This window comes from Pithys albifrons, chromosome 1 (assembly GCF_047495875.1).
Source record: "Pithys albifrons albifrons isolate INPA30051 chromosome 1, PitAlb_v1, whole genome shotgun sequence".
NCBI classification, from domain to species: Eukaryota; Metazoa; Chordata; class Aves; order Passeriformes; family Thamnophilidae; genus Pithys; species Pithys albifrons.
The window spans coordinates 97,967,250-97,986,998 of record NC_092458.1 but is presented as its reverse complement, the minus strand read 5'-3'; positions in this window follow the sequence as shown (position 1 = coordinate 97,986,998).

Sequence of the window (19,749 nt, the reverse complement as noted above, 5' to 3'; positions counted from 1 at the left end):
AAGGCCTGCATCATTGTCTTTTAAATGTATGAGGATTTTCATGTCAGGAAATATTTCCAGATTATCCCTATTCAATTTTTGTTACTTCCATTTCTTATTTATGGCAAATGCACTCATCTGTGTGAAAAAATGAGGTCAGCATGTGATCAGCACTTAATGGAAGAAAGCTTTCGAGGATGTCTCAGCTATTGTTCACTATTATCTGCCAGCAGAATAGCAACAAAGTAGAAGACAGTGCATGCATTGTATCTAATGTTATTATCTTCTAGTGCTGAGGAGAGAAGAACACAGTCAGCAGGTAAAACACACCTCTGGGTAAATACATAAAGAATATAAGACTACTCTGAAATAAAATATCCATAAAAATCAGCAGTTTCTTCAGCTGTAGATTGTGGGTTTATGTATATATAGCTTTTACCTTGGGGAGGAATTGCAGTGAGGTTGCATGGAGATAGAATGTCAGGCAAAAGAATGTAAGTTTGGAATGGTAAGTTATGATTGAATCTTTATACCAATTAGATTTCTGTCAGTAATCAGAATTATGAGAGGAGAATGGTGGCAGAAACTCAAGAATATATGTATCTTATTAACCACCATAGGCCTACCTGCATTATAAAAAAAAATGCAGCCAAAAAACTAAAGTGAACTAAGTTAAGAGATAAGTTATATCTGCTACTGAGTGGTAAAAAGACATTAGTATTTTACCTGAATTCAGAGGTCTTGCCTTGAAGGGTTTGATGGTGGGACATAGAATTTTCTGTTTGTTTTTGTAAATGGGCTTCTTATCTATGCACTGAACCTCATTAGATTGTCAGTTCTTTTGCATGCATGACTCGGAAATGGATTTAATGATCCAGAAGGTCCATTTGAGTTCTATATAAATAAAAAAACCCCAAACCACAACCTACTATCTGCACATTTTCACATATTCTGTTTCCCAGAGGATATTTCTTGTATTTTCAATTTGTCACTATAACTAGGGCTGGTCAAAAAATCTCAATTTTTACATTATTATAAATTGCTGAGATTTTTAAAACCTCAGGTTTGGGGTTTTTTTCCTGAAATACTCCAGTGTTATTGCTATTGATAAAGAATTATCAGCACATAATTATATTTTCATTTGTAAAAGAGACAGGCACAATAGTAGATGTAGCCTGGGAAATCAGTAGACTTGAAGTTTGGTAGAGAGGGCATTCACTCTCTGTGCTATGAATTGCTAGTGCTTGGTCCAGGTACTGGCAAGCAGACTGTTTTAAGCTGTGCATGGACATAATCCCTACCCTTCCTCTTGCCCACCCATCAAACTGAAAAGCTGTGCAAAAATCTTAGGTTCATATGGATTTAAAACTCTCCCCAGCTTACAAACATTTGGGGATGAAAAATTCTTGTTTGTAAGCAAACTTCAGCTGCCCTTTCCTGACCTATAATCCTGATTACAACATGCCACTGCAACATTATTTTAGTTCAAAAACATGTTTATGAATTGAGTAACTTTTCTAGTGTCATGGTCTTTAATATACCCCAATTTTGGACCTGTGGAACTAGCTTCCTCCACACCTTTAAAAACACAAAATTTCAGACTTTTCTGGTGTCTCTTGTGAGTAGAGCTCACTGCAAGCCCACAAAGATGTTTCATAGAAATACACGAGTTCTGCATTCAATATTCTGTATTTTCAGACTAGTCCAAATGACAGATTTGATTAATGGAAAACAAACCTGTGCTGGCATTACTTTCTCAGTGAAACCTGAGGATGGCAAACTGCATTGGTGTGTATAAATTCACACCAGGAATTAGAACAATAGACTGCCTTGTAAATGATCCCTGGTCAAATATAATTTTCTTTAAAATGTCCTTTCTTTCCATAACTGTGGTATCTTTGGCCAGGTAATATTTTGCAAGCAGGAAAAAAAAATCGGCTATTTCAGTAGGGACAAACATTAATTTAATTACTGTTGTTGCATATTTCCATACCTGTCTTATTTTTCTGGTGTTGTAGGTTTTTTCTAATATTCTTTCCAATTCAATAGCATTTTCCAAGGTGAAAATCTCAGCTGTTTTCTGCTATAGTCTCCCACCTAGGAAGAACATTTAAAATCAGTGATATCAGCAATTTGTTCTTGCTGGGATAGAGATTATATTTTCTTCCCCTCCCTGTGTATCCTAATGTCTCTTTCCTGTCACAGCTCCACTTATGAACTAGACACACAAAATTAAAGCTTCCAGGCTTTCTGGCAACAGGAGTCTCCTAGGTGAAGGAGATTTTGTACCCAAACAGTTGTGTTTTAACAGCAAAAATCTTCCTGTCTGATTATGGAGATCTTTGCATAAATTTGGTTGTGGCAGGATTTCACACTAAATCTGACACATAATGAGAAAGTGATGTGGAAAAAAGGGGTAAGTAACTGCTGATGTGACTGTAGCAGACTTCACTCAGGTTCTTCGCTGACTTTAGACCCTATGACTTAAGAGTGTAGAACTTCATCCTGTCCTAATTAGGATGCCAGGGGATATAAATTATTTAGATTTTTGTTTAATATTCCATAGAAGTGGTAAGTCCTACAAGAGTGTCAGCTAGATCCATGGATCTTTCTAGATAAGGATGAGAACTAAGGAAGCATGATGATAATTTAATGCATACAAATGCTGGACAAGAATATCTAATGAAAATGCTGCTGTTGTGATAAGACGATGTTTTAATTTGTCTCCAATTACAGATTATATTGTTAAAATCTATCATGGCATTAGCTTTCAAAAATGAGTAGCAAGTTGAAGTTAAAGCTGTAAAAAAAAAAAAAAAAAAAGAGAAAAAGAGAGAAGCTCCATCATATAAAGCACTGACATTTTTGTCCATATTATTTTATTAGAGCTTTTTAATTACTGTGGCAGATAAGCAGGTCTGGCCATTATCTTTGCAGAACGTTTGTATTAATAATGTCATACAATTTACAATGATTACTACAAAATATTCTGTCTCCATTAAAAGCTCAGTTTAAGCTGATACACAAAAGTCAATCTTCTGCAGGGCAGAAAGTTCCCCATTCTCTTCCACTGTGCTCCCAGGTCACAGCTATTTTTCTCAAGTGAACCATAGCTGTCCCTTAAGCAATACAACCAAAGGAAACACACAAAATCCCTCCCTGAGCCCATCAATAATAACAAGTTCTGAATGCATGCATGTTAGACAGTCACCTTTTTTTTATTTTAAAGCAATCCTGCTGTTTATAGAATGTAAGATACATTCATTTTGCAATGCAAAACCGTATTTTCAGTTACTTACCAAATACCTTTTTGGGTTAGGTCCTCTTTCCTCTTTCCCCTTTTTTTTTTTTTAGATCCATAATATGAAGCCCAACAATTTATTTCAAAGTGCTCCTTTGATACTTTCCTTCTTAGTGGGATATTTGTAGCTATGATAAGGGATGAAAGAAAAAGACAAAGTTCACATATCATATATTCTAGCTTTCCTATCCTCTTCAAAAAATTAAAAGTGTTGAGTTCTAACATTGGATTTGAATTTGAAGTAGCAACAGTCTTTTCGTAATGCTACAGAACTCACAAAAACCCTACATGTACTGTTCATGCTTTGCAGTGATATCCACATTTAAATATTTCAGGCAGGAGTAATATTTTTGGTGGAAAACTAACCAGATAATTATTTATGGATATCTTTCATGCTACATTGTTCTATAGTTTATCTGTGTGAGAGCCTGTCTCTGTATTCAGAACACACATAATAAAACAATGAAGAAATTCATGGTTTGCAGTAGCACCACAAGAAATAATACTCATTTCAGCTTGTAATGAGATTTTTAAAGAACTGCTGAGAAAATTTCAAATGTCTATATTGGCTGCAAACAAGTTTTTGTCCTTGAATTATCTTGACTTCATTTAATTCAGGACAGTTCAATGTTTGCATTATAACTTCACAGCACTCAGAATCAGACACAGAAAAGGTCCATTAATATCCATTGCACTCCCTCTTCTTTGCTGGTCAAGGCAATACTTTCCTTAAATTGCATTCTTCTGTCATTTGCCTGTCCTGGATAAAGATTTATTAGGCTGATTTTTAAAAAGGAACAGCTACAGGAAACAAGCCACACAGAATGAAGATAAGAAGGCTTCCTATTTTGAAAGCTGATAAATTTCGATCCTGATATTCATGCTAAAATATGGCAGGAGTGACTTGAAAAGTACATTGTGGGTGACTCCTGCCAACAAATGTAGAATTGTGAGAAAGGATGCCTGCCTGTGTCTTCAGGGAATGAAAATATAAGTACTTTATGAAACAATCAAGTTTACAACCTTGAGATGCTGCAGTTGTGCACTGCAAGGAATGAACCATCTTTTAGGAAGCTGATACAAATGTAAGAGAATGCTAAATTGAACACTTAGTTTTATCTGTTCAGATTTTTTCCTGTGCACTCTGAGTTTTAGATACTATTCATACAGTGGAACAAAATACAAGATGTTATTCTCTTAAAAGTAAGATAGGTTGCAGTTTTTATATGGAAACTTGTAAGATTTATTTTTTGTCTGCTGACTAAAGGGAAGTGCTTTATCAGATGGAGAAGTTAGGAATTGCACAGCAGTAGAATGCTGGAAAATTGGATTTATGGAACTGAGGATACCTTTACTTTCCCATTCTACTGTAATTATTAACAAAATCATAAATATGCAGATAATTTGCATTTACCAGAAATAACTAATTTGATAAGTGGTTTGCACAAATAACTGTTTTAAAAAGCTTTAGTGCAGCTCCTTTTGGTCATAGTTCGTAGGTATTATAAATAACTTTCATATCAATATGGGAAATGGCACAGTTTAAAAAAATAAAATAAAAGATAATAAATTTAACTGCAGAGTTTGGTGATGTTAGACAGAATGGATAATTGCTGGTAAGACTGTCTTTATCTACAGTTCCCTTCTTACAGTGTGTTTATTTTTATTATTATTTTAAATTGTATTAGCTAGTTTTGCAATATTAGCAACACTCTGCACGCTGCCCTCCAAACTTTTAAAGCCACAACTGCTTCAGTGAAATGAAGGAGCTTCTCCTACTGTCATGACCTTTCATGAGAGCATTTTACTTTATAGTCTCATCTTTAAAAACTTTTCCTCCTTGATTTATGCATCCTTTGTCCTCTTCTCTATAAATCAAGTGTCCCTGTAGGTCATCATGGTCATATTTTAGTCCTTTGATAAGCCCTAGAGAAGGAAAAAAAGCTTAAAATACTATCTAAAATCATCACTGATAGCATGTGAGGTAGTGCTCCTTGAAATGAGCAGGGCAGATCATGGTTGAGAGTTATGGTCTCTCATCAAAACCCCAAGGAAAGCTCTCCATAGCTGAAATCCCTCTTTGCAACTGGACCAGTTATGGACAGCAAACTGTAGTAGAGTGGATTATCATGTCTCAAGTTACTCCATTGCAGCTATGCTGAGGTAACCGTCCTTGTGCTCACACAGCATATGTGAAGTAGTGCCACTTATTTTGAGCTTTTGTCACCTGGAGAATCTCGAGTGCATGTTCACTGGGTTCCTTTGTTTTGTTTTCCCTTGACAGAGAGATTAGCTTTCGAGAACAGGATTGACACCAGTCTGTTAGCACAGTGCAACATTCCATATGGCCACATGTTCCTTCTTGCTGTTTACAAAACATTGCCACAAATGAGTTGATGTGTTCATCCATTTCCTCTGAAATCCAACACTCAGATAGGATGGAAATGAGATACAGCTCCATGATGCACAGCTTCTGGGAAAGGAGGTGGGGCAGGGGCAAAGGGTGAAATGGAATCTGGAAGTAGAGCTATTGTCTCAAATCCAAACCTCAGCACTGTATGGGCTGTCATGAAGAAAATTAACTCCATCCCAGCTAGACCCAGCACACACACCAGGGTTGTTCAGTTCACAGACAAAACAAATGAACAGCTCATTCTCCTGACCTTCAGGCTATCTACAGCAGCCCTACCAACATCCCTGTGAGATCCAAACCCAACTTGTCAGTTTTCTCTGGCATGTAGGGCTGGACATTTTCTGCAGGGCAAATTTTGCCCTAATTGATGACACCTGCACAAACACGCTTGGCAGTGGGGTTTTTGTGGGACTGATTTCCTCGTGATGTTTACTTAGGATCATGAATCAGCAAGCAGCATCATCCTTCCTTCTGCAATGTGGCCTCAGTTAATTGGCAAGCTAGAAAAAAATTAAAATTCTACTTATACTAGTCAGCTACTATGATGGTTAAGAGGGCATAGATCTGCAACAGTAAAAATAACAATCTTAAAGCAACTCTTCAGAAAAACAGACCACTTGGAATAATTTTTTCCCCTATTTTCTCTGTCTCCACAGAATGCCTTATTTGAAGAAACATAAAAATACTAAACACATGTAAACTTGTGAGTTGGAATTCTTTGGCTGCAGTTAGGCATATAAGTCAGATCTGAAAATAAACCATTTAAAAAATAAATCCTATGGGGAAGACAAAACAAGTGTAGAGTGGCCACTGTCAGAGCAAATCGTTTGCCTAATGTTCATCTCCTTCAATAACTGATATTTCCTGTGGGTTTCCTGGGTTTCTGTCTGCCCTGTGGGCCTACTCTCCAACAGACATCAACGTAAGGATCCAGAAAGAGGAGCTACATAATGTGAGTGCCGTTGGCTGTGTGTAGAAGGTTGGTCTGTATTTTTAATTCCCCAGGATTTGAGAGATAGCAAGCACTAGTTAATGTCCTGAAGCTCTACTTGAATATTAATTACTAATCAACTTAAAAAAATAACGCCCCTGACTAGAAAAGATAACAGGGTTTGAAGACCTTGTTTTGTCCTGTGGCTCATAATGAGCTTTTCTCTTGTTGTTTGTATGTTTTAAGTTATCAAATACTGCATTTGTAGCTTCATTACACCTCAATTTCAAGCTGCTCTCAGTTCACTGTTTTCTATACTTCTGGAGGTGGTGTTCGCATAGGGCAGGATGAAGAATGTTACTTTTTATATGCTTCAATGTGTTCATGGCAGGGGAATTAGGCAAAGCTGGAGGAACTGCAAACCAAAGCCAAGTGATGATTGATCTCTGTTGCCTTTTTTCTGCTTTTGTCTCATGCTTTACAGGCATTCAGCTATGTCAAGGCACCTTCTTACCTTCTCCAAAGCCAAACTTCTCCAAACCTGCATCAAGAACAGTATTGCTTCACTTTCCTTACCAGAAACTTTATTATACAGATGTGTCTAAACACAATTGTTGAAGTCATATCTCTGATACGTTATGGTTCAGGGAAATGCCTCCTTCAGCCTGCTGCGGACTTGAGTCTGCAAAGATTCTCCAAGCTGTGAATGTGAGTTCAAAGGTGAAGTGACTTTTCAGAAGAAATAGAAGACCGAGAATTAGAGTCAAAAAAGCAAATAATTTAGGTTAGTTTTCTGTATGTTCCTGTACTGTTGTTTGAGACCATCTTTCTGTGAGGTTTTGTGAAGAAGAATTGCAGTTTCTCTGGGATGAATATGTCATTTGTTGAAGGAATCATGTATCAGGAGTTTCTACTGTGACAGCAGAGATGCAGGGTGGGGTGAAGAAATCCTTTGAGTTTGCTGGGGGTTTTGCTTTCTTTTGATCAACTGACCCCTTCAAAACAGTATGGGCTGATTTATTCATCTGAACTGATATAATTGGTATTCTGTTTATCTACAGAAAAAGTGCAGCTGAAGCTGCCACAGGTATAAGAAAAGCTTTTCTATTTTAAGCACCTGCCCATCAAGTGTCTTATCATGAATTCATTTCAAGTATAAAGATCAGTAAGGGACACCTTTTTATCGCTATCAAATTAGATTTGGACAAAGAATGTTGATGTAAGACTCATTGATTTTGTCATCACGTCTAAAGCAAAGATCTTTCCTATCTCTGCACAAAATTTAAGGCAATATAGTTGTCCTCTCAAATTGATAAGGTTTGCTATTAAATATAAAAAGAAGAAACAAAAATCTGAAGGTTAGGGTGTCAGCTGCTCTTCTGTGTGTGAGAAACCTGCTTTTCAAGTAGAGAAAATAGTTAAAATTGCTCTTGCAAGATAGAGATACTGATATGTGATGTCTTTTATAACTGCTCTTAAAAAGGGCTGATAAGCCCAACTAGTCTGTCAATGAGCAATTAGTGCTGTGCAGGATTCTTTCTTCAACCTCAGACATTTGTTTCCTACAAAATGATGATGGGACTGTACAAAAGTCTTGAACTGCAGAAGAAATGCTATCATTTCCCAAACAGGGCATGGGGAATACAAATGGCAGTCTAGAATAATGAGCAAGCGTTAGCTAATTAAACTTTACCTGTACATGCTATATTCTGACTCTTTTTTCTGTTTTAGGTAGAAAACTAAGACATAGGTGAGTTGCTTAAGATTAAAAAAAAAAAATAGACCCAAAATAGTGCTTTCATCTTCAAACTCAATTAAAAGTAGTTACAATTTTTTAAAAAACTTTTTCAAGACAGGGAATTGCAAGATTACACTTTGCATGTTCTTACAAGTTCATTTCTCTTGGCAGGCAAGCAAGTTGCCAGTCATCACAGAAAATGTTTTGGCAGTACCTTTCTGACATTTCTGTGTGGGAAGTGTAAAAAGAAATAGGGAGCTCGGTCTTTGCTGTAACCATTCTTTCAAGAAGTGACTTTTGAGGTGGAGTTACTTTCTGAGAGCTAAGCAATGGAGATTGTCAAAGATTTCCAAAGGGGAGAATTGCAAGTGTTATAAAATCACTCTTAAAAAAAGATATATTTATTTAATATTTTTACTACCTGAGTAATAGCCTGGTGTGAAGAGATTTATGTGCTGTTCAGGGCCTCTCTTCCACCCAACTCCAGTGTCCTAGGACCCAAGTTCAGTGTCTCAGATGCCTCCAGTGGGGCTTTCCTTGTGTATGGGTCCTTGGAGCCCTGTGGGCAGGGAATAACAGAGAAGCCAGGAACAGAAAGAAGTCATGCCCTGGTAAGATAGTTTTCTTTGGAAACTAGACTCTACGCAAATCCTGCAAGTTCAAATGAAGGGTGGATTGTCTCCACTTCCCCTGACCTCGTGCAGCCCCCACCTGCAGGCTGAGCTGCCTGTCCAGAGCCTCTCCTGGCTCTGCTGTCTGGGCCAGTGATAACATACACCAGGTAATCACAAACACTCTGCATCTTGTTTAAAAAACGTAAACACCAATTTTACTCCATCCCAGTCTATTCTATCCAAGCTGTCATGAAGCTTGTTCCTGCTCATTCTCAGGCCTAAAAACAAGTGAAATCCCACAGCCCTGCCCCATAGAATCATAGAATCATAGAATCGATTGGGTTGGAAAAGACCTCCAAGATCATCGAGTCCAACCCTTGGTCCAACTCTAGTCCATTTACTAGATCATGGCACCCAGCGCCACGTCCAATCTGTGTTTAAAAATCTCTAGGGATGGTGAATCCACCACCTCTCTGGGCAGCCCATTCCAATGCCTGAGCTCTTTCTCTGCAAAGAATTTCCTTCTGCTCTCCACCTTCAATTTCCCCTGGCAGAGCTTAAGCCCGTGCCCCCTTGTCCTATTACTGACTGCCTGGGAGAAGAGACCAACCCCCACCTGGCTAGAACTTCCCTTCAGGTAGTTCTAGACAGTGATGAGGTCACCTCTGAGCCTCCTCTTCTCCAGGCTAAACAACCCCAGCTCCCTCAGCCTCTCCCCATAGGACTTGTGCTCCAGTCCCTTCACCAGCCTTGTTGCTCTTCTCTGGACCCGCTCCAGCAGCTCAATATCCTTTCTGAACTGAGGGGCCCAGAACTGAACACAGTACTCAAGGTGTGGCGTCACCAACGCAGAGTACAGGGGAAGGATCACTTCCCTGGTTCTGCTGGTCACGCTATTTTTGATACAGGACAGGATCCCATTGGCCTTCTTGGCCACCTGGGCACACTGTTGGCTCATGTTGATCTTCCTGTCAATTAGTACCCCAAGGTCCCTTTCTGTCTGGCTGCTCTCCAGCCACTCTGTGCCCAGCCTGTAGCGCTGCAGGGGGTTGTTGTGGCCAAAGTGCAGGACCCGGCACTTGACCTTGTTGAACTTCATCCCATTGGAATCAGCCCATCTCTCAAGCCTATCCAGATCCCTCTGCAGAGCCCTCCTGCCTTCCAGCAGGTCGACACTCCCTCCCAACTTGGTGTCATCAGCAAATTTGCTGATGATGGACTCAATCCCCTCATCTAAATCATCAATAAAGATGTTAAACAGGACTGGACCCAATACAGACCCCTGGGGAACACCACTGGTGACTGGCCGCCAGCTGGATGCAGCTCTGTTCACCAGCACTCTCTGGGCCTGACCCTCCAGCCAGCTCTTAATCCAGGAGAGGGTACACTTGTCCAAGCCATGGGCTACCAGCTTTTTCAGGAGTATATTATGGGAGACAGTATCAAAGGCCTTGCTGAAGTCCAGATAGACCACATCCACAGCCTTCCCCTCATCCACCAGGTGGGTCACCTGATCGTAAAAAGAGATCAGGTTGGTCAGACAGGACCTGCCCCTCCTAAACCCATGCTGGCTGGGTCTAATCCCTTGTCCACCCTGAAGGTGCTGTGTGATTGCACTCAGGATGAACTGCTCCATAACCCTGCCAGGCATGGAGGTCAGGCTGACAGGCCTGTAGTTGTCTGGGTCCTGCTTGCAGCCCTTTTTGTGGACTGGGGTGACATTCGCCAACCTCCAATCATCTGGGACCTCCCCAGAGAACCAGGACTGTTGGAAGATGATGGAGAGCGGTTTGGCAAGCTCTTCTGCCAGCTCCCTCATCACCCTGGGATGGATCCCATCTGGTCCCATAGACTTGTTAGGATCCAGCTGGCTCAGTAAGTCGGTCACTATTTCCTCCTGGAATACGGTAGAGGTATTCAGCTTCCTCTCCCTGTCCCAATTCCATCATCTGGCATGGGGTGATGCCACTACCCACTGCATGGCATAATTTTGGGAGTTATACTGTGTGGGGCCAGGATTTAGACTTGATGACCCTTGTAAGTCTCTTCCCATTCAGAATATCCTGTGATTCTGATTTCTTCTTTCTTTCTCCTGCAAGGGCGGCAGATATTTACAGCATCAGTCTTGGCCACGCCTGTAATCCCAGAATATGACCTGAGCCCTTTTCGGATAACTGCTGGAGTCTCCTCTGGGATCCCTTTCCAGCAGGCTTGCCTCCTTCCTTTAATCCTATGTAAGGAAGGAAGCCGCATAGTGACAAACCGTTATCATTGCTAGTGTAATGGTAAACACTCTGCTGGATGACTAAATTGCCTGGTCTTTCCCATGTTAGCCTTCAGACAAAAAAAAAAAAACAAAACAACAAACCAAAAAAAATCACACCAAAAAAACCTAATGCAAGTTGCAAGAGGCATGTTATAGTTTGAGCTGGCAGAAGAAGGCTTTTAGAAGGCTTTTAGAAGGCTTTTAGAAGGCTTTTCCTGGAAAAGAGCGCTCTATATTCAAGATCTTTAAAGTGTGAAGGTTTTAAAAGTCAGGGTCACAGTTCAGCCATTGAGGAGCTGTTGGACTGTGGCAAACTGCAACCCAGCCACAGTCAAAAGAAACTTTGAGCCTTGCTTCAAGCTAATGTGAAATTAAAAGCCAAAGGCCCGGGGCTGTTTCACTACCTTGAAAAGGAATAAATGAATAGGAGTTTGAATGTGGAAAGTCTGATATTTATGACATAGTTGGGATGAAAAAGGGATTAGTCCAAAATCAAGCCATTTTCTGAGATAAAAATATTTTCCAAGCCTTTTAGTCCATTCATTTTTCCTATTGAGTTTCTTCTGCTCAGTCATTATCAAATGACAGTATAATAACAGATTATTAAGACAGTTTTGGAGGGGCACTGGAACATTTTTGTATATGTGTGTATTTTTGTTTTTACTGCAAGATAAACGTTGGTCTAAGGAGATAGGAGTGTCAGTCTGGATCTGTCTTCCATCTGCTTTTGGAATCAAAGCAGAGAGTTGAAGAATAACATCTGTGTTCAGACTCTTGGATTCCAACTGAGTTAACACCCTGGGAAGGGCTTATCTTTGTCAATTTACTGCCCTTCTCTTGTAAAGTGAAAGGTGTTTCTTTAATTTACACTGTAGTGTTGTCACAGGCAGGTAAACACCAGGGGGTCCTTTGTTGCCTGTTTCGTTGATGCTGTAACACCTGAACTTGGTACTGTTGGTAGTTCAACAGCAAATGCTGTTCATCTGGTTTTACTGAGGCAAAGACAGAGGTGACTAAAATCAAGCAGGCATTTGTAGGTACGTGAATATCTGCCAGGGAAAGCACGAAAGTTTGCATTAGTTCTTTCAGCTCAGACTTGAGCCCAGATATCAGACATGTTATCGATTGCATACTCTCATGGTAGGCACAACTTCTTTGTGTATCTTTACTTTTTTCTGAACAGAAGTTAGTGTGGTCCTTTGACTTTTACTATGCTTTTGCCAAGAAAGATTGGACCAGATGATCCTTGAGATCCCCTTTCAGTCTGGTAGTCTATGATTTATCACTTAAGATATAACACTCCTACTTTTAACACCTTGAAGTCACTATTTCACCTTAGAAGGGGATTTTGTTTTGTTTTTTAAGGCCTTCCTCAGCAGCCCGCTTTGTCATCCTGGCCTTTACTCCTAAATGGCATTTGAACCTTTCCCAGCTGTGGAAAGGCTCTTTCCTTTACCATGGTGTGTGTTTTGAGGCCATGTGATTTTCCAAATCCCAGATTACAGGATCAGAATCCAAGTCTTTGCTGTGACTCCCATTTCCCTCCCACCTGCACATGCCATATTTCACCTTTTCTCCTTCCTGCCCATGAAATGCCTGGACACTTGGCTGCTATTTCGCAATCAATTTCCACACAAATTATGTTTAAGTGAACTCTGAATGAAAGGATTAATCTGCAGCTTCCAAAATGGAGAACACCGGCACAATTACTCATTAAAGTCAGTTCTGAGGAAATGCAAGGAAATTGCTGCAAATCTATTGAAACTAAATCTAAAAGGTTGCTCTGTACCTTACTGTTTCCAGCTGCCTCATACAGACACTTCCCCTCCTCTGTGCTTAGAATGTCCTGGCACTGGGCTGCATTGGCCAGAGATGAGCTCTTCCCACCCAAACCCACTCACTCCTGTGGACGATCTGCTCTCCTGGAAGGAGAGAGGGTTATTTTTCAATTCAGTTTTCACTCTCCCAAACCATATTTCCTTTCAATATGTTTAGGAAGATGTGTTTCTACTAAATAAGGAGTCAGTCTTCTTTTTGGAGAAGAAGCTCAAGGAGTTTTTCTGTAGCACATTATGTCCCATATTTGGAGTTTAATTAGGTTATTTAACTGTTTCTGCACTTATCAAGAAAAGACACCTCCATTTGCTTCTGCTGTTTTCCCAGACATGCCAGCCTTAACCTTTCAATGTGAATTGTATTTATCTGCTGAAATTTCTAGATCAGATACCAGTTCAAAAATTGACCACAAAACTTGTACAAATCCCTAAATCCACAGCTCACTCTTGAGATTAGGCATGATGGTAATCATTTGATTCAGTTGACTATCAGCTGGTATTTACTTTGGAGGGGCTTTACAGAAGGTGTTAGTAGTGAAATTCGTGTTTTATCAGATGATGTGTAGAATGACTTTCAGGACTGCCATCATCTTGCAAGAAGAAATTCTTGAGTACTGCTGTGTAGTTTTTAAAATTTCAGGCTCTTTTGGGAAGAATCTTTCTCTCTCGCAGCTATGATAATACCACGCAGAGGAAGAAAAAGTGCGTAAATTTGACTCAAACAGTCTGGAGCTTTATAAGCTCTGTCCAGAAGTCATCGTAGCAGAGAGAACCATTGGTGGTGGCTATCCTTTTCATAAGGCTGTTTCAGTAAGTCATTTTGTAGATTTAAGTTAATTTCATAGCTTTTGACTAACTTGATCTTCTTTGAAAGTGCTCCAAATATTCACTGTGTGGCCACAAGGCCAAGGGTTATTGCTAAAATCTTGTCTGCTAGAACATAAAAGGGAATTCGAGCAACTCAGATGGTAATCTATGCACATGTAAGTAAGAATTCAAGTAGCCTGTCTTCATTTCAAAGTTCAGCTGGAATTCAAGTGGCATGAGTGTCCTTGCACGAATATTTGTGGTCTGAAAATGTTAATTGTTCTTCTGCCTGTCAATAAAGTTAATGCCTAGTAGAAGCTGTGCTCATTCCACATAGAAGCAAAGACAACACAATATGGTCCACTGTAAAAACTGCAGCTAGGCATGCTAGATTAAAATATGATTTTGTAGTTTCTAAAAACTGTAATATTAAAAAATATAAAAACTTTAAAATTAAAATAAATACATAAAACCAACTGGTTAAAAAAAATCCCAAATGATTTTCGTGAAATTATCCAAACCCTCTTCAGTGACATTGGGCCCTGGGAAAAACATGAAACTGAAAAACTGAACTTCATACTCTGTAGATACACGTCCAGCCTATTAATGGATCTGTCTATTGTGGCGATCATTCTATTTTACCTGTGCAATCTTTGCATGGTTTCATCACTCTCCAGTGTTTCTACTGATGAAGAACCTGTGCTACTGCTATTGTTAATTATTTCTAGGGATGTAGTCTGGCATTTCCTTATGAAATTAGCAGGACATCCACACATGCTGGAAAAACCTCAGATCTCATTACCACCTCATAATTCGATGACACTTTCCAGTCTTGTTCTGGAAATCCATGTTCTCACTTGTGAACTGTTAAGGCATCTTAACAATGAACATTTCTGGATTTGAAAAAAAAAACAACAAAAAACAACTGCGGTGTATATTTACTTGTATTAATGCAAATTTTGAGAGGTCTAAAGCCCACAGTTTAGCAATTGCTGATTGGTTCCTTCTGTCTAAGACACTTGCTTTCTATGCAATCTAAGCAATGGGGGGGAAAAAGGAAGGAAATTACACAGGCATATATATACATACATATATATATATATATATATATATATATATATAGCTTGTCCTTCAGGAGACTTCTATAAAAATGCTGTGTAGTCACAAGTTAATAACAATCCTGTCACAAGATAATGAGACTAAAACACTTATAATCCATTATTTACATTGGACATAATGATTGGTAGTGCTGTTACACATCGTACGATCTTATACTAGAAAGGTAATGAATTCACATCTGTATTCTTCAATGCTTTGAGCAATTTTCTGTGAGCCTGAAACACACATTTCAGGATGTTCAATTTTAGAGGATGGTAAAATCAACTCTCTAACTTGATTGAGTTCTGATGCTACAGGACTTGCAAGAGAAAACATATCACTTGTATCAGGGTCAAATGCAAAGGACAGATCCAGTCTTTGCTAGCCAATTTATTGACACAGATGATCTATTTTCAGTCTTTGCTCAGAACCTGAACTGACAATTTCAAAGCATTTCTTTGAATGTTCCTTTTCTGAACTAATAGCAGCAGCAGTTTCAAGCTAACAGGTTTCAGGGAAGATTAGTTCAACTTGAAAAAGATTCAGAGAAAACTTGTCTTGCCCAGGCTATCCAGTGAGCTTCTGAGAAAAATACAGTTATCTGTTATTGGTTCTCCTGGGACTCATTTCTTCTAATCAACTGGCTACAATGCAGAGGATGCAGTGTTTTTCTGTGTTCATCTCTGCTTACTCATTAAGTATTCTTTCAGAAGCTGATTTTAGGAGGCTGTGCCTAAAATTTTCAGCACACATTGATGACTGTTCCTTCATTTCTAGACATGCAATTTTACATGTAAGACCTGTTAAGAAAGGCTTTGCCCATCTCAAATAAGTCCCTGTCCTCTCTTGCCACTGCTCCCACTAGTAATGTAACTTCAAAGCTTTCACTGTGAGAAAGAGGGAACTGGTGGACAAGCAATTCTCTGAAAATTCTTCAGCTTCCATTTCTAGTTTCAGACTAGCATGTCTTATCTACAAAGTCCATCATTTTACGGAAAGGGATTTTTTGTAATTATCTTATTTTGTAATTGCTGTTGCATATGCTGTTTCTGACCTGATAAATCAAAGCAGCCTGAACATTTCAGTAAGGCACAGAGCAATCTTTGGTTGTTATAAACAGTACCTGTATTTGTACTTTGGCTAAATCTAATCCTTTGGCAATTATTGAGGGAATGATAACAGACCTTAACCTGGGGCAGAGCCAATGAGAAAGGAGTAGGGAAATGATACCACTGAGTAATGAAAAGGGAGGTTACTGGCTTATTTGTAGAAAAAATATTTCTGTAGTCCACAAAGTGAAGTATCTCTGATTGAATTCTTTGTACACTTAGCAAAAGATAATTGTTCCAAATGACATAAGCATAAAAAACATGTTTTCTTAAAAAAAATTTAGGTTCACTATGGTAATTGTTTGTTAAACAGGCTCCTCCTCATTACTGCAGGGTCTTTTACTTTCTTTGAAAGTAAAAACCAAGTGTCACTACAGGTAGCTTTGCTATAATGTAATGGTAGTTGCCTTGTGAAGTACCATAGCAAAAATCAGACTGCATCCTTCCTACAGTGTAATGGGATGTATAGGTACCATTCCATCAGAAAGCTTGTGGTAGATCTCTCAGCACTGAGCCTCCTACCTGAACTCCACAGCAACATCATAAATACTTCAAGATAAACACCAAGAGGAAGCAGCACTTTATAGTTCTCAATGCTAGGTTCAACCAAAGGCAGTTTGAAATTGCAGACAAGACTTTTCTAAGTCATTCTTTTAAAAATACCAAATGGTTTCTTTTTCAGTGCTGAGCAGCCACCACCAACATGGTTGTCTTTTTAGCCACTTCCTTCCTGTGGTCGTTTTCTTGCCTTTACCTAGTTCTTCCTGGTTTTTTGAGTATGCTGGATTAATGGCTTTCTCATTGCACCTTGCACAGTCAGGCCTTGGATTTATGATAATAATATTGACAACAATTGTAAGGATGCTTTTTAAGCCTTCCTTGAATGCTGCTGCACAGCAGCTTTCAATCATAACCAGGACATAGCTGAATTATTCAGATAGGATCTTGCATGCTTATTCAGTTCTGTCAAGGAGGCACTGACTGGCATGAAATCACTTTAGCAGTGACTGCTATGACCAGGAGTAAGTAGCTGAATAGATAGTGTCACTCCACGCTGACTATTTTGTAACACCTCACAGAGAAAGAAACTCTAAAGAGTTGACCTTAGAAGGATGAAATTCACCAGTCTATCCCTTCTTCCTCCCCTACCCCTGTTAGGACTGACAACGGCATAGGGAAAGCTTGCTCCCCAAAAGAGGTGATGGTTAAATTCTCATTACTAGTCTCAATGAGTATTTGTTTCATCTCTAAGCATGGCTGGTGCTGTGGTAGGTAACTTTAGTTTGGGCTCAAAGGGAACAGATGTTTGCTGTGTCAGCACTTGCTGATCAACTTTACAGATATCCGGCTTGATACCACTCACCTCCCATAAAAAGAATTGTTCCTCTTTCTTCCAGCCAGTGGAAAGTAGACTTTGCAGGTTTGACATATTGTTTCAAATACATATCTCTTCAACAGTTTGGGGGGCAGAACAGTAATTATTGGTGTTTGTATAATTTACGTAATAATCTCATACAAAGAATATTTATTTCCTCAATGAACATTTCATATTCTGGATAATTTTCTTTATTTATAGTCTAACTACTGATCTCATTGCTTCCTATGGATGTTGCAAGACACAGTAATTTATTGTCCACTCTAAAGGTTAAAGCAACACACCTGCCTCAGGTGGGCGTTTTGTATATTTTTAATCAGCCAACATAAGATTGCTTTGAACACAGCTCACTTTTGCTGGCAACCACCACAGGTATAGATTAGATGAGTATTTCGTCTCAGCTGTTTTGGCTTAAAGACAACAGAAGATCAAATGCAAAGCAAGGGCATAACAGTAGTGTGATGCAAGTTCAAAATGTTTATGCATTAAAATCATATGGCACCAGATTCAAGCATATGAATTACAGCAGCGATGAAGTAGTGTGTAGAACTTTCATTGAATACCAGTTGCCACTGTTTTGTTTGAAGGAACCATTTCAGATCATAAAATAAATGGTTCTTTCTCATTACTTCTATATGCTCACCTGTTCTGAGTTTATAGTAAACAGTGTATCTAAGTACTTATCCCATATTCAGCATTTGTAAAGTAGGTTATGTATAGGTTACTTGCATTCTATGGTTGCCCCTATTTGTTCTGTTCAGAATGACTTGTTTTTCTCACTAAAAGAAAGCCCATGGAGTATTAATCTTCTTCAATCATTTTTGGAGGAATAGGTTTTCTTCCTTCTCCTGTTGCATCAGACTACACCTGAATCTTTCATCTGCTTCTCTAACAAAACAAAACTCCTACAGTTGTGTTGTCTCAGTAGGCATGTGTTTATCTCCTATGTTTAGCCACAGTAATTTTGACAGAGATTACAAAGGTAGTTTGGTTATTCTAAACTTTACAAAATTGGGAATAGAAGAAGATGAGAGAATAGGCAAATGCTCTGACTGAAGAAAAGGCTGCAGCGTAATTCAGATTTGACTTAGCACTCTCATGGGAGGGAGAACCTGTAAGGGCCTTACCTGGCAAAAATCTTCTGTTGGAACCATGAGATACTTGGATATCCTGATTTGTGTCATTCTGTTGACCTCAGACAGTCATTCTGTTTACATGACTCAGAAAACAGTTGGTAACTCGGGCTGCCTGGTGGATGTTCTCCTGCATCCATCCAGCTAAAGTCTAGACAGAGACAAACCTGACCTCAGCTTTCTGTGACAACTCTTCCTCTCTGCCTATTTCCTCTCTGTCCCAGAACCTCTGTTGTCTCTGGACTCAGGGAGCACCAGTGATTTTGTGCTTTAGGATTTTTTCCCTTCAAAAAAATTGCAGTACAAAGAAGTTAATTAGAGAAACTGCTCCCTATTGCACTTGAAGCAAAGATTCCCATATCCTGAGGCCTTTACTGACACCCCCATGACCATCATAAATGTACCTGAAGTTCTCTTTAGTTTAACACCATTCTTTGATTTTATCACTGGTAAGTACTACCTGTGTATCTGTGCTGTGTAGAAAAAACATAGAGACAAATCCTGCAGGTGGCAACATGTAGATGTGTTGGAAAAGGCAGTAAAGAAGGGTCCAAAGTCACTTGTCTTAAAGGGGTGAAACAATGTGTAGATAAAATAGCAGAAGAAAATTCACATGGTAAATATTTTTCCCAGTTATTAATAAATGCAAATGAGCATGTTTAATATTCAAATACTGTGAAAACCATTTGTTCATTGTCATGAGTGGCATGAAATAAGCACCTCATCCTCCACCACTACTCATGGGTGCACAATCCTTCCCATTTAATTCAGTGAGACTAATTATCTGAATTAGTGACATTAGCTTGAAGCTATGGATTTGCAGATTGAGACTGGCTTTCAGAACAACTTCTTTAAAGGAATTAGTAATGTTTAAGTACAACAGAACTGTCAGATTGAATCCCCTGGCTTTGTCTGTTGTTTTGGTTGCAAAGCCAGCCTCATGCAAGACTGTCCTCATGGAAACAGCCCGTGGTTATTCTAATTTTATGGCTGTGAGAGCCCTAAAATGTCTCATAAAGGTTGAGCAGTTACCTTACTAGCTGATAGCAGATGATAGCTGATAACACTTCATTCTACCTTCCACCTCATTATGGACTTTGTCATCCACCCTCCAGGGATCTCTGCTATCTGTCTGCAAATCAGCTCCTGA